Raw genomic sequence first — 14,587 nt, 5'->3', positions numbered from 1 at the left:
ATCCCACTCATCACTGTGGCTCCTCCAAACCCAAACTCAAAACTCCCTATAGCTCCCCTACCCTCACCCTCTCAGTTTGACTCAAATTTTGCTGAAAAAGTGAAGGCCATTCTCAGAGAGCTCCCTCTTCTTTCCTCCCTCTCAACAAACAAATGTCTTCTGCCACTGTCTCCTCCTTTAACCCCTTTCTCTCATGATGAGGTAGCCCCTTTCCTGACCAAAGCAACCTCTTCGTAAATGCCCAAGTGATCCCATTTTATTTTGTCTTCTCCAACAGATTATCCCCACTGTTTTATTTAAATCTGTTCCTGTCTATTGGATTCTTCCTTACTATCAGCAAAGATGCCCATCTCCTATCCTCAACAAACTCTCACTTGATTCTTTCATCCCTGCTCTCAGCTAATATCTCTGTTTTATAGGCTGTCTAACATAGCTTCCTCTACGTCCTTTCCTCTGTTCTGAAATCTCTACAAGCTGGTTTCTGAAGTCATCAGTCAATCACAAATGTGATTTCCAAGTGACCAGTGAGCTCTTCATAGCCATATCTTTTTTAAAAATTTTATTTAATTAGATGATTTAGAATATTTTTCCATGGTTACAAGACTCATGTTCTTTCCCTCCCGTTCCCCCATTCCCTTCCCATATCTGACACACAATTCCACTGGGTTTAACATGTGTCATTGATCAAGACCTATTTCCATATTATTGATATTTGCACTAGAGTGATCATTTAGGGTCTACTTTCCCAGTCATATCCCCATCGACCCATGTGATCAAGGAATTATTTTTCTTCTGTGTTTCTTTTCTCACAATTCTTTCTCTGGATGTGGATAGTGTTCTTTTTCATAAGTCCCTCCGAATTGTTCTGGATCATTGCATTGCTGCTAGTAGAGAAGTCCATTATGTTTGATTGTACCACAGTGTATCTGTCTCCGTGTACAATGTTCTCCTGGTTCTGCTCCATTCACTCTGCATCAATTCCTGGAGGTCCTTCCAGTTCACACGGAATCCCTTCAGTTCATCATTCCTTTGAGCATAAGAGTATTCCTTCACCAACAGATACCACAATTTGTTCAGTCATTCCCCAATTGAAGGACATCCTCTCATTTTCCAATTTTTTTGCCACCACAAAGAGCGCAGCTATGAATATTCTTGTACAAGTCTTTTTCCTTATTATCTCTTTGGGGTTTAAACCCAACAGTGGTTTGGCTGGACCAAAGGGCAGACAGTCTTTTGCGCCCTTTGGGCAGAGTTCCAAATTACCTTCCAGAATGGTTGGTTTATAGAGCCATATCTAATGGCCTTTTCTCAACTCCCAGTCTTAATTACTTCTCTGCAGCCTTTGACACCATAGTTCACCCTCCTCTCCTTGAAACTCTGTTTTCTAGATTTGGGGACACCACTCTCTCCTTGTTTTCCTCCTACCTCTCTGGCCCCTCTTCTCCGTCTCCTTTGCTGTTGATTATCTCCAATTTATTCTGTACATATTTTGTTTGTCCATAGTAGTTTACATGTGCTGCTTGAGGGCAGGACTATCTTTTGCCTTTTTTTGCCTATCCCTGGAGTTTAGCGCAGTCATTAGCACATATCACTTAATAAATGTTTATTGCCTGATACTTTGATATATAATTAATACTTAAATACTTTGTTGTATTGATTCTTTCATCTTCTCCATCATAGACTTAGGGATGAAAAGGGCCCTCGAGATTGTGACCTAGAATCTAATCCTCTCATTTTATGATTGAAGGAACCAAGGGGGCTAAATAACTTGAACCAAAGTCACGCAGGTCTTAAGTGTCTTAAAAGGATTTGAGCCCATACATAATCCAGTGTGAACCAATGCTCCAACTGGAGCTTTTTTTTTTTTGGTGACATCCTCCTGCTTGGTGGAGAAAATATTATATACCTGAGGGAGGGAAGAGTTGGCCCAAGGGCTTTGGAAAAGACAGATCCTTGATACTCCTTTTTTTCTTTGAGAAACACACATGGTTCCAGACTCTTCTGGTAACTACTCTAGAGAGGAAAAAAAGAAAAAAAAACTCTTTCATAAACACATAGAGGAAACTGGCTTTTCAATATGTCCCTGATTTTCACCTTGCCTCCCTAGAAATACTAGATACTTTCTCTTCAGGTGAGGTTAGGGCTTTTCTTTTTGAGTGAAGAATTCATGCCACTAATGAGCTCTTTGACTATATTTTAGTCTGAATAACTTCTTGGATTCTTGTTTGTTATTGCTTGGATAAATGGATTTACTTGCCATTCATTTTTGTGATGCTTTTATGTGTAAGAGCATTTGATGGGAAGGAGTAAAAAAAAAAAAACTGGGAGTGTAACCTTGAGCTATCTTTCTCTTTTAAGGGGCAGCAACCAGAGAAGAGAGTGGTTTTGTTTCAAACCTCAAAAAATTGTGCCTCTAGACCAGTGATATTTAAAAGAGAAGATAGAAATAATTCTGTACTTTCAGAGAATATCTGATACCCAGCCTCGTAGTCCCTTCTCCTGATCCTCTCATGGCAGGAATCTCATTTTCTCTTGCAAAGGAGTGGACAAGATTCCAGAGATACTTATCAATACTTCCCTTTAACATGCATTTAGACAGCCCATATGGAATGGGCAATCCACACGCATCTTATGCTACTAAGAATATTCCTTCCACAAATCTTGCCTCTTCTAGTCCTTCCCCCAACATACTAGAGACTTTCTACAGGTTTCCCCAATATGTCTGAGGTCCTTTTGTAGTCCTCATCTTCTCCATTTGTTGTCTATCTATCTCTACTGCCTAGCTGCTTTTTCTAGTTGTACACACCCTTGATGATGTTTTTGATGCATGGCTAATTTATAAACGAATGCATTTTCCTGTCCCAATTAGGTGCATTCCCCACTCCATGGGATGGTTCCCTCCTAAAGACAAAGGGAGGTTTTGGTTTCTGGCATCATCCCTGTTACAAGCTTGAGATTTCATAATTAGTCATGAACTTGCTTTCAGGGTCAGGCTTTCTGCAAATACATCAAATTCAGACAGTTCAAAAGAAATTTCCTGAGCCAGAGCTATATCATTCAGTCAGTCAATCAACAAGCATTTTATACTGGCACATGGTAGGCATTTAATAAGTGTTTATTGACTGACGTGCATCTGTCATTCAAGGAGCTCTGGATCAGAGACTTAGGACTGAAAAGGACCTTAGCAACCATAACCTAAAGTCCATTTCTCTCATTTTACAGTTGAGGGGACCAGGGGACCTAAGTAACTTGCTCAAGGTCATACAGATATTAAGTGTCAGAGGAAGAATTTGAACCCTCATCTTTTAAATGTTTTTATTTTTAAAACCCTTACTTTTTGTCTTAGAATCAATATTAAATATTGGTTCCAAGGAAGAAAAATAGTAAGGGCTAGGCAATAAATAGGCTTGCCCAGAATAACATAGCTAAGAAGTGAATGAAATCATATTTGAACCCAGGACTTCCTATCTCAAGGCCTGGTTCTTAAACCACTGAGCCACGTAGTTGCCCCCAGCAGCATAATATAATAAGGTATACCAATATGAGGCTATCCAGGAAACAGAGTAGAGAAGTATAGTAGATAACATAGGTGACGATGAACAAATGATTATGTCATCAGAATATAGTAGAGACTATCTGAACAAAAAGAAGAAATAAATGAGAAGTTAAGGAAAGAAATTAGAAGCCTAACACAAGCTTTTGATAACATAGTGATAGCAGGTTAGTTAGTTATTCATACATCAACTAGAGGGAACTTTCAAAGGCAAAAGCAGAGCTTTCTTCTTCTTCTTCTTCTTCTTCTTCTTCTTCTTCTTCTTCTTCTTCTTCTTCTTCTTCTTCTTCTTCTTCTTCTTCTTCTTCTTCTTCTTCTTCTTCTTCTTCTTCTTCTTCTTCTTCTTCTTCTTCTTCTCCTCCTCCTCCTCCTCCTCCTCCTCCTCCTCCTTCTTCTTCTTCTTCTTCTTCTTCTTCTTCTGCTTCCTCTTCCACTTCTGCTTCTGCTTCCTCTTCTGCTTCCTCTTCCACTTCCGCTTCTGCTCCTCTACCTCTGCATCCTTTTCCTCCTTCTCCTCCTCTTCCTTCTTCTCCTCCTCCTTCTTTCTCTCTTCTCTTCTATCTTAGAATTGATATTAAGTATTGGTTCCATGGTAGAAGAGCAATAAGGACTAGCTGATTGGGGTTAAAATGACTTGCCTGGAGTTGTACAGCTAGGAAGTGTCTGAGGCCAGATTTGACCAAATCCTCCTGACTCTAGGCCTGGTGCATTATCCACTGTCCTACTTAGTTGCCTTTACTTCTTTTAAATGATAATGTTATTCTTCAAAAGACTGAGGAATCAACAAATGAAAAGTCTTCTATACTTGGTCTAATTTTCACCACAAAGAATTGATTCCCTTAGAAAGTGACCACCCAGTCCCCAGTAGAATTCATTATAGAGGCGAGGAAAATGGAACACAGTATGATAAGTCTGACATGCATGTTAGATTTTTGGGAAATCAAATTTCAAAAGATTCAGAGGAAGTTTAGGTAGAATCCCATGGTCTGAAATTCTAAAAGGAAAGGCATCTCAGATGAATAGGGTAGAAACTCTCAAGAATAAAATTCTTCAGATGAAAAGAGAAATAATTGAAATTGGAAAATTAGGAGTTATTTGAAAAGACTAATGTGGACATATCAGGGAAATCACAAAATAATCATTCAGTCTATAATTGCTTATTAAGTGACTGAGAATTATCAGAAGAGCAGGCTGGTTTTGGAAGAGGCAGATGAACTAGAGACCAAATTGCCAACATTTACTGGATTATGGAGAAAGCAAGGAAATTGCAGAAAAACATCTACCTTAGCTTCATTGACTGTACTAAAGTCTTTGATCTTGTGAATCACAACAAAATGTGCCAAAGTCTTGAAGAGATGGGAGTGCAGGATTATCTTACTTGTCATCTGAGGAACATGTATGTGGGTCAAGAAGAAACAGTTAGAACAAAGAGCAACTGATTGGTTCAAGTTTGGGAAAGAAGTATGACTTGGCTAAATATTGTCCTTTATTTATTTAACATATGCAGAGTATATCGTGCAAAATGACAGACTGGATGAATCAAAAGCCAGAATTGAGGTTGTTGAGAGAAATGTAAACAATCTCAGATTTGCAAATGATCCCATTTTATAAAAAATCCTTACCTTTCATTTTAGAATCAATACTATGTACTGGTTCCAAGACAGAAGAGTGGCAAGGGTTAAGCAATGGAGTTTAAGTGATCTACCAAAAACAATATCATTCTGATAATAGAAAGTGAAAAAGAATCAAGAAGCCTCTTGAGGGTAAAAGAAGAGAGTATAAAAGCTGACTTGAAACTTAACAAAAATAATAAAATCATGGCAACTGGTTCCATCATCCCCTGACAAATAGAGGGAGAAGAAATAGAATTAATATTCTTGGGATCAAAGATCACTACATATGGTGATTGCGGCCATAAAATTAAAAGACACTTGTTCCTTGGAAGGAAAGTTATGGTAAATCTGGATAGCATACGAAATGCAGAGATATTACCTCACCAACAATGGTCTATGTAGTCAAAGTTATGTTTTTTCCAGTAGTGGCATATGACTGTGAAAGCTGGACTATAAGGAATGCTGAGAACTGCAGAATTGATGCTTTCAAACTATAGTGGTGGAGAAGACTTTTGAGAGTCCTTTGGATAGCAAGGAAATCAAATTAGTTGGTATTTAAAGAAATGAATTCAGATTATTCATTGGCGAGTCAAATACTGAAGCTGAGGCTTAAATACTTTGGTTACATAATTAAAAGACAGGACTCATTGGAAAAGACCCTGATGTTGGGAAACACTGAAGACAAAAGGAGAAAGAGACAGCAGAGGATGAGACAGAAAGAGAGTGTCATGAAAGTAACGAACATGAACTTGGACAGACTTTGGGAGACAGTAAAATATAGAAGGATCTGGTGTCCATTGAGTCATAAAGAGAACTGAACACACAATGGAACAACAACAAGTGTGCCAGATACTGTGCTAAGTGCTGGGAATATAAAGAAAGACAAAAGAGAGCCGTGCTCTTAAGGAGCTCACAGCTTAATAAGGGAAACAGCATGTAGACAACTATGTGCAAATATAGAAAGATAAATATGCCTATATACACATATGAGTGTATAGATAATAAATTGAAGATAACCAACAAAGGGAAGGCATGAGCATTAAGGGGTATCAGGAAAGGCTTCTTGAAGAGGTGGGACTTTAGATGAGACCTGAAGGAAGCCAAGGAAAGTAGGAGAAGGGGCTGAGGAGGAAGAGAATTTCAGGCAAGGGAGACAACCAGTGAAAAATGCCCATATTCAGGAGATAGAGTGACTAGTGCCAGGAACAGCATGAAGACAGAAACAAAGGTAACAGAGAATGAATATAAGAGTCTGGTATGGTCCTATAAAGAAGGAATCAGGAATGCTAAAATTCAGAATGAAGAAGGGCTGGTGAGAAGAACTAGAGTCAGTGTCTTTTTTAAGAAGTTGTATTATGGGAAAGAAGAAATTGAAAGAAGAGATAGGACTGTTTCCTGTGATGGATGAAATAACAGTAACTAATGAGAGAGAAGTCAGAAACATTTAATTCTTATTTTGCTTCTCTTTTCTCTCTAAGGAGAATGATACTTGCAAAAGAAATGACAACAAAAATGGCTAATGGGGGGCAGCTGGGTGGCTCAGTGGATTGATAGCCAGGCCTAGAGATGGGGGGTCCTGGGTTCAAACCTGACCTCAGACACTTCAGAGCTCCCTGGGAAAGTCACTCACCCCCATTGCCTCGCTCTTAATGCTCTTCTGCCCTAGAACCAATATACAGTGTTGATTCTAAGATGGAAGGTAAGGGTTATTTTTTTTTTTAATGGCTAAGGGGGAATTGGTCCCCAAGTGCCTAAGTAAAGAGGCAGTCAGAGAGCACCTATTTTCCCTTTATGGATTCAGGTTGCCCAGTCCAGACGAATTTTACCTTAGAGTAATACTGAAAGAACTCCTTTTAGCAGAGGTGATTGCTAAACCACTATTAACTGACACTTGAATCATGGAAAATGGGAGAAGACCACAGACTTGGAGAAGGGCCAACATCCTAACTTTTTTTTAAGTTATGATGCTAGAATCCATAAACTCCAGGCCAGTGAGCTTGACTTTGATTCCTGGGAAAATTCTAGAACAGATCCCTAAAGAGAAGGGTAGTGAACAAAGGGGGTGGTAATTAGAAAAAGACTGTGGCTTTGCTGAGGGTGGATCATGCCAGACCAGACTTATTTCTTCTAGTTACAGGTTTATTAAAGTGGTTGATCAGGCTAATGAAGACGATAGTTTATCTAGATTTTGACAAAGCATTTGATACAGTATTTCATAATCTTCACCTAAACTACATGATAATGGAATTACATGGATTTTAAAAATCCTGGTTGAACAGACGGGTTAAAGAATACACAATGGTTCAATGCCAACTAGGCAGGAGGTTGCTGATAGAGTGATTCAGGGATCTGTTATTGGCTCTGGGCTCTTTGAGATTTTTATCAATGGCTTGGGTAAAGGCAGAGGTGGCATACTCACCCAGTTTTCTGAAGACACAAGATTGGATGGGATAACTAACACAACAAATTATAAAATCAGTATCCAAAATGATCTTGACAGTCCTGAGCATTGGGCTACAAGGCAGGTGAAATTCATTAGAGACCAATATTAAAGCCTTTTTCTTGGATCTAAAAAAACCAACTTCACAAGTATAAGATGAAAGAGAGCAAGTTGGTCTAAAAAAGATCTAGGAGTTTTAGTGGGCTCCAAGCTCCTGTTGAGTCTTTTAGTGGGACCTTGGTCTGGATTGAGAGGTATAATTTCCAGGAATAAGGTGAGAATCCTACTATTCTTTGCTCTGGTCAGACCACTTCTGGAGTGCTCTGTTCAGGTCCAAGCATCTCAAATAAACTGAAGAGTGTTCAGGAGAGAGCAACCAGGATTGGGAAAGGTCTTGAACCTAGCCCATTCCAGAAGACTAGAATTTGAATCCTGCGTCATATTCTATGTGATCCTAGGCAAGTCATTAACCTCTCTCAACCTCAGTTTCCTCACCTGCAAATGTAAAAGTGCCTATTTCACAGTGTTATTGTGAGGATCAAATGAGATAACATTTGCAAGTGCTCTTACAAACCTGAGAGTGTTTTATAAAATCTAGCTATTGTTTAGCTCAGAGAAGACTCAAGGAAAACAGAATTGCTCTCATCAAGTATATGCAGGGCTGTTCAGAAAAGGGATCCAACTTGTTTTGTTGAGTTTCAGAAACCAGAACTGGAAGCAAGGACAAGAATTTGGAAAGGGACCAACTAAGGCTAGACATCAGAAAAAGAAAAAAAAATCCAACAACTCTTTAACAATGAGAGGTGTCCCTAAGTGAAATGGGTTGTCTTGAGGGTAGGTCTTTGAGTAGAGGCCAGTGATTATTAGTTGGGTATATTATATTGGAGATTCCTTCAAGCTATGGGTTAGGCTAGGTAGCTGCTAAGATCCCTTCCAGTTCTCAAATTCTGGGATTCTGGGAGTTTTAAGGGTCCTTATAGCTCAAAATCAATGATCTTGTAATTCTGCGAGATGATCCCATTTGTGGTTTATTGAGCTCTATCTGGCACCATTCATTAGAGTACATACTCCTTGAGGGCAGAATCAGTTTTGCTTCTGTCTTGGTATTTCCAGGCACAGTGTCTGGCACATGGAAGGTCCCTAAGAAATGCCTGGCAATTTCATCTGATCTGATTAGAAAGGAAGAAACTTGAGGCAGGGAGAAGAGGGCCAAAGATAGAACTTTGAGTGACATTCATATTTGGGGGAAGGAGGAAGAAGTTGAGCTAATGAAAGAGACAGAAAGGATGATCAGAAAAATAGGAGAAGATTCCAGGGAGACCAAACTGAAAAGGGGAGAGAGCTTCTCAAAGCATAGAGTGCCATGCAATGTCACATGCTGCCAAAAGGTTAAGGAGGATGAGGATTGAGGAAAGGCCAATGGATTTGTCAATGAAAAGTCATGGATGACTTTGGAGAAGCTTCAGGAAGGTAGTGGTAGTTCTGAGAGGGGTGGGAAGCTAGATTGCAAGAGTTTGAGTAAAGAATGATTATGGGCAAGTAGAAGGATGAAGTAACTTCACAATATAGGGGTAGAGAGGTAAGATCAGTTTTCACTGTCACTTATTAAGCTTCTTTTACATGCCTTTTCTAGGGAGTGGGTGGTAGTGGATATAGAAATGAAGCAAAACTTTCCCTTTGAGATCCTTCTAGACAGATGAAAGGACATGGGATGTGGATTCAGAGGACCTAGGTTGGAATGCCAGTGAACTTATTCTGGTCTCGATTTTCTTCTGGGTTGGATTTGATGCCTCTGATTTTCAGGAATCTAAAGTCCCTAGATCGGGGATCCCTGGAACCTTCCCAGCTTGGTAGGATGTACTTAGGCTCTGAAGACTTTGAGAACCCAAGGTCGCCTCCTTAGGCTCATCTTTGTTCCTTTCTGGATCTGTTTCCTCATCTGTAAGATGATGAGGTTGGATTCGATGGCCCCTAAGGGCCCTTCCAGCTCTGGACAGATGATCCTATGAGCTAAGACCTACATATACACAGCTGTAATGCTAAGTGAATTGGAGTGCTTAAAGAGGCTTGAGCCAGACTTCTGTTTTTGTTTTTGTTTAATTTCCATATGAACCATATCTCCGGATACATCCTGATTATGAGTGCACTGTCCAAAAGGGGCGGGGACGAAATTCAGGCCAATGATGAGCACAGTGAGAAACCTCCCTTTCAGGTAGTTCAGATCAGAGAGTGAAGACTTAGGGGTGCAGCTGCCTTCCCTGAAAGCTTCTTCTTTCAAAACGACTGGTTTACAAAAGTCATTAGCTCCCTGGTTATGGTCCAGGACGGTACAGTGTTAGCTGCTGACATCTGAGCAGGGTGGGAAATCGTTCCGAGCTGTCCCAAACTGACAGGCCAGCACGAAGGTCCCAATGTTCCTCTTCTTTCAAATTGAGAGCAGAAGCCTCATTCTTAGAGTCAATCACTGCCTGTTGACAGGACCAGAATTCTTCCTTTGAGTGTTTATAAGAACTACAATTCTTTTTTTTTTCCTCCCTTTTTTGGGGAAGGAAAGCCATACATAATAGAAAGAAGGGGCTGCACCTTTGCCAAGAACAAGCTGTCTGAGCCTCCCTCCACTCAGAGCTGCCAGGAGTTGAAGCTCATCTGTGAGCCAAGCCACTGGCCCCAAGACAGGACATTTTAACAGGAAAATGTGTGTATGCAGGAGGGAGCCACAACACTTATAGGTGATTTCTCTAAGCTAGGTCAGTGTTTCTAAAATCGTGCCTTCCCTTCTTTCTTTGCCTATTTGTCTCCATACACCAGAACCCCTAGCACAGTGCCTGGAACATGGTGGGTGCTTAAAAAAAGGGGCAGTTCTGACTGATTGATTGATTGATTTCACATCCTGTTTCCAGCCCCAAGGATCCCACAGACTAAACAGTAGATCTGAATTCACCTTTAGAGATGAGTTGGGAAAGGTCTTATTCCCTTCTGAGAGCCCTGATTTTAGCCTGCCCCACAGACCCTCATCCTCTCTGCTTCTCTTAAGCAGGCCCATGTTTGTGGCTCAAATGTGCCATCTCTTAGAGAAACGCCATGACTTTGATTTTTTTCCTCTGCAGCATCTGCTCACTTTCTTGCCAGTCCAGTGCATCAAGCTGGCACTGTGCTTGCAGTTAGGAAAACCTGAGTTTGAATCCTGCCTTAGCCACTGATTGATTAGCTTTGGAATCCTGGGCACTTCTGTCTGCCGCATTTTCCTCCTCTGTTAAATGGGGATAATGATAGCATCCATTTCTTAGGGAGTATTGTGAGGATGAGATGAGATGACATCTGTAAAGTGCTTATGCTATATAAATGGAAGCAGTGTGGTAAATGGAGCCAGAGTGCTTGGGGGTTCAAATCTTGTCTTTGACACTTATTACCTGTGTGGCTGTGGACAAGCTCTTAGTCTGTCTTGGTCTCAGTTTCCTCATCTGTCTCATGAAGGGGCTGATCTCAAGGGCCACTTCAAGATGAGTTCCAATTAGGATTTACTACCAGTGTGATCTTGGGCAAATTGTTTCATTTCCCTGGGCCTCCCTCAGTTCCCTTATCTGGAAAATGAGGGAGTTGGATTGAGTGCCTTTTCCAACTCTCCATCTAGGATCCCATGTCGTACGCCATTGTTATTATTGGTAACTCTTCCAACTCTGCTAGATGCTCAGCTAACATTGATTGAATACCTTCTAGAAGTATAGAATTCCAGAACAGAAAAATTCCAGAATTTCCTACCCCATACAAGAGCCCTCATTGTTACAGAATCTTGGAGCTGAAATGCCATCCAACCCAATCTCTACCTGAACAGAAATCCTTGCTAATATGTGATCCCTATATAGTTTTTTTTTTAATTTGCAAGGGGTTCACCAAGAAACAACCCTGTGAGATAGTGCATACTTTAGTATTTTCATTGGATGAGAAAATAAAGCTTTTAAACTTTTTCATCTTTTCATAATTATACATAAAAATTTTTCAATATCCATTTTTTAAAAAATTGAGTTCCAAACTCTCTCTCTCCCCATTTCTTTTCCTTTACCCTCATTGAGAAGGCAAGCAATTTTACATAGATTACACATGGGTAGTCATGCAAAAGATATTTCCATATTGGTCATGTTGTGAAAGAAAACACAGACTAAGGAAAAAACTCAAGAAAAACAAAGTTAAAAAAAGTATGCTTCTATCTGCATTCAGACTCCAGCACTTCTTTCTCTGGGAGTGGATAGTATTTTTCATCATCAGTCTTTCAGAATTGTCTTGGATTATTATATTGCTGAGAATAGCAAAGTCATTCACAGCTTCTCATCATAAATATTTCTATTACCATGTATGATAGTTCTGGTTCTGCTCACTTCACTTTACATCAGTTCATGTAAGTCTTCCCAAGTTTTCTGAAATCATTCTGCTTATTATTTCTTATATTATGGTGCAATGATATTCCATTATAATCATCTACCACATCTCATTCAGGCATTCCCTATTCTTTGCTACCACAAAAAGAGCCATTATAAATATTTTTATACTCATTGGAATTTTCCTTTTTATAAAATTATCTCTTTTGGAAACAGACCCAATAGTGGTATTTGCTGGGTGAAAGGGCATGTACAATTTTACAGCTCTTTGGGCATAATTCCAAATTGTTCTCCATCATAATTGGATCAGAAAACTAAAGTTTTGAGCATTTAAGTGATTCACTTATGGTCACACTGATGGGAAGTAGTGGAGGAAGAATTTGGACCCAGATGTCCTGGCTCCAAGTTACCTTGCTGCCTCTCGGTATCACAGAATGCCAGAATTTTCGAATTGGAAGGGACGCAACAGCCACCTAACCCAACCTGTCCCTAAAAACGAATCTCAATGACAAATGGACCAGGAGTTGAAGCATCAGCCTAGACTTGAGCCCTGAGTGTCCATTCAATTTTGACTTGAGGCTCCAGAAAGAAGGAGCCTGTTTCTTTCTGAGGCAGCTCATTTGAAGAGTCATAATTAATTATTTGATGGCCTTATTGGTAGGTAAGATTGGAACCTCTGATTGTTCATAGCTCTCTCCATAGAGAGTATGGATATGCCCATTGATGCTCTGTTAAGGAGGCAGTGATTAATTAAGTTTCAGTGACTGAAACTATTCAAGATGGCATAGGGATTGGCTTTCAGTGACAAGACCTTTCCTCAAGATGGTTGGTTTAGATACTTGGGAAGATGGATTCTGTTGGAAAGTGTTATGCTGTATCTTGATTTAACTGGCAGAACTTCTCAGTCCTTTTGAGCCTCTTCTTTGCCTCTTCCCTTCTACCTTTTCTCCAAAGAGCCCAGCAGGTGTATATATGTCAGAAAGGGTGAGGGGAGGTGTAGGAATTGATAATGACTTCTTTGGAGAAACAAATAAAATCTACACGCATATCTTTATACTAGCCCACATGACCTGAAAATGGGTTTTGGGGCTTTCTTTTCCTCCTTCTGAGAACAGGTCAGAGACTGTCAAGAGAGAACAGGTCAAGTCCTAAGACTTGAGAAATGGCAGGAATAATGGAGTATTCTAGGTTGACACATACAAGCCATATTTGCTTATTCACACGATCCAAGAAGGTGATAGTGTCCTTCCCAAACCTTAACACCTAGTTAGGAGAATGGGAGATCCCAGGCATTTCCTAGAGTATAGTTCTGGCTAGAGAAGGAAGATTTTTGAGGGAAGTGTCCATCTTGATTGGATAGGGGAGTCAGTCTCCTTACAAGGAACTCAAAGTTCAGGAGTTCAGCGATAATGGTTTCTAACCAGAGGAAGGGGATTTTCTGAGCAGTATCTCTCTTGGAGAGAGTTTCCATGAGTAATTGTGACAGTGCATGTCCTATGCTGAGGGGGTGGCTTATCTTGCATAAGAGGACTGCAAACTACAGAGATGCTAAATCTCACCAGGACTTCTGGAACCTGTGGGAAAATGGAACCCAGTGGAAAAGAATTGTATTGATTGTTAATGTGATTTTGAAAGCTTCTTTATGTGTTTTCTATAATTGTTTACAGTCTACAAATCTTTTTCTGCTTTTCATATAGAAGAAAACAAAAGCTGTCCTATACCTGATAGCATTAGTTATCTTGAGCGCTTTTATAGGATCTAGGGACTCCATTTCCTACATCTACAGAATCCTGGACATAAGATTTCTATAAATGTTTCCCAGAGTAAATATTAGGTGGGGGAAATAACTAGCCAAAGCAGAGTGATAGTTTAGGAAAGCCTCCAGGATTGTGCTCAGTTTGTATGAGCCCAGAACCAGGGAATCCTGAGCCATGGATTATAATAAGAAATGTTTCCTTATATCAAACTAAAATCTGCCTCTCTGCAGCTTCCACCCATTGTTTCTAGTTCTGCCTTTTGGCAGAATGAATGATTGAAGATCTCCATAAGACACGCCCTTGCAACAAGGAAAAACAGGTAAGCAAAGTGGGCTAATAATATTTTAAAAGATGAATACCTATTTCAGAGAGAAGTTTAGTGTCATCAAAGAGACTTTGTAATTTTCCAAGGGCAATGCTCTCCTGCTCCTCTTTAATTCTGGACACAACTCATTGCCTAAGGGCAGTCTGTGTGAGATACATATATGTACAAGATGTATAAGTTCTCCTTATAACTGCATGCCATGATCTGAGCATTGGACATTCTTCATCCCCTTGATTCTCCCTGAGTGGATGGTTAGGTCAAACTCTTTTGACCTCTAGTGCCTGGCACATAGTAGGCATTTGATAAATATTTATTAACTGACTCCCCAGTCAAATGTTTTTCAAATAGCAAAAAATCAATATATTGGGATAATGTTTTTCTCTACATAAGATCAATCAATTATTTCATGTGTCTAACATGGAATCCACTTGCACTACTAACTTCATAAAGGATGTCCTTTATGCATGACTCGGTTATTCCCATAATAATTTCATCTAAGTGACAAAAAAATGTTCTTTATGTCACA

General features: G+C 39.9%; 1 long non-coding RNA gene across 1 annotated transcript in view; it reads left to right on the top strand.

Annotated features, from left to right (window-relative positions):
• The first annotated feature begins 5,623 nt into the window (after positions 1-5,623).
• The window catches only part of LOC130457052 (uncharacterized), a 30,051-nt gene continuing 21,087 nt past the window's right edge, over positions 5,624-14,587 (top strand). Inside the window, exons 1-2 of the long non-coding RNA XR_008916037.1 lie at positions 5,624-6,394; positions 13,967-14,055. This is a non-coding gene — a long non-coding RNA (uncharacterized LOC130457052). The remainder of the gene's footprint in view (positions 6,395-13,966; positions 14,056-14,587) is intronic.

This window comes from Monodelphis domestica, chromosome 2, assembly GCF_027887165.1.
Source record: "Monodelphis domestica isolate mMonDom1 chromosome 2, mMonDom1.pri, whole genome shotgun sequence".
Lineage (NCBI taxonomy): Eukaryota > Metazoa > Chordata > Mammalia > Didelphimorphia > Didelphidae > Monodelphis > Monodelphis domestica.
This window is presented reverse-complemented; position numbering and strand designations above follow the sequence as displayed.